At 32.4% G+C, this 1,506-nt stretch overlaps 1 long non-coding RNA gene across 1 annotated transcript; it reads right to left on the bottom strand.

Annotated features, from left to right (window-relative positions):
• Nucleotides 1–543: 543 nt before the first annotated feature.
• Nucleotides 544–1,065, bottom strand: LOC104649650 (uncharacterized). Its single transcript, XR_743535.4, has 3 exons — nt 962–1,065; nt 696–737; nt 544–616 (listed from the first exon to the last, which is right to left on the bottom strand). It is a non-coding gene; the product is annotated as an uncharacterized lncRNA (long non-coding RNA).
• Between the last annotated feature and the right edge of the window lie 441 nt (nt 1,066–1,506).

Below are 1,506 nucleotides of genomic sequence, written 5' to 3'. Positions count from 1 at the left end.
AACTCTCTCAATACTTTGCAGGGGCTTATGCAAAATTGTAATTGGTTTGTCAGAATTCATCATGTGATATTATGTTACCAAATAACTCATGAATGATCTTTTAATCACCAAATTAGTTGGGCAGGATCCTAGGTATCCATAATGAAACTGCACCTATAAAATGGAAATCCAGGAATACTCACTCCGTCTACTATGAACTTGTTGCACATGATTTATATATCAGTTATTAGTTTTTTTTTAAAAATCATATCAGTTATTAAGTTGAGAGTCATATAAATAATATGATTACAATACCTTGAGTGTTTTCTTTTGATACTTGAGGTTATTAATCATGCAGCATGGTATTGTTTTTGCATTTATGCTCTTAATGTCCATCAACAAAATTTGTGCAAACTAGTAAACTTGACTCTATTCCTAAGGTTCATTCAGAAGTTCTAAACATAAGTAGAGTGTTCATTGTAAATGAATATTTGAGTGTTATATGTAGATTAAAAATAACTCCATTACCTCAGGCTTTAGGTCGCGATGAACAACCTGTTGAAGATGACAATACGAGACCACGCTTAGAAGTTGTACCATGACAGCTTTGGCATCGTCTTCCGAGTATTTCCCACCCCTTCAAAAAAAACTGGAGTTAGGAAATTCACATAGGAGAATACCAAGCATGCTAAGCTGAAAATATTTTAAGTACCCACCTTGCAAGTATCCAGTCCAGCAATTCTCCTCCTTTACATAACCTGAAGAAGATCTCACAAAGATAGTACAAACAAATGCAGAAAACATAAAAGACAAAAATGATAAACTAAATAGATTTCTCTTATGATAATACGACAAGCCATGCAAACATTTGGAAGGACGTAAATGAAATAAGACAAATTCTTTTATGTCAGAATGCTGAAGAATGACAAGTTACCCTAAAACACAACTAAAAGCAGCATTAAGTTTGACAATTTCAACTTACTCCATGACTATATAAACATTTTCCTCGTCCTCATAGGCATCATAGAATTGAACCAGATTCCTATGTCCTGTTAAAGCGCGTAATATTTTGACTTCTCTCCTTACATCCTCAATTGCAATTGTTGTAGTCATCTGCAAAAGATTCCTCAGTCTTATTAAACAAAGAAATAATTCAATCAGGTGATACTGCTCTTGGCATGAAAATATAGTCCTTGTCTTTGTGCTTCATAAAATATTGTATCGATTGTTTGAAGTGTGACTATAACAGTGTTTGATCTTTGGTTGAGTCAAAAAGAAAATAAGAAAAATAGGGTTGATTTAAACCAAGAATTCGAAATGGGGTTCTTATATTTGGTGATATTTGTATGATGATGACAAACAGAAGATAAAAATACAATCTTGGGTTTCAAATAAATACATTTTCTTGATTTTATCAACAATAGAGTCATTGTGCCACTGTTTTTTTTTTGTATGTGTGATTTAAAAAAAGGAATTTTTCGATGGAGTTTTCTAAGCTAAGCTACTTATCTTGGACTTATATCTCTT

This window comes from Solanum lycopersicum, chromosome 10 (genome assembly GCF_036512215.1).
Source record: "Solanum lycopersicum chromosome 10, SLM_r2.1".
NCBI classification, from domain to species: domain Eukaryota; kingdom Viridiplantae; phylum Streptophyta; class Magnoliopsida; order Solanales; family Solanaceae; genus Solanum; species Solanum lycopersicum.
Note: the sequence above shows the minus strand (reverse complement) of the source record. Positions and strands in the feature narration are given on the sequence as shown.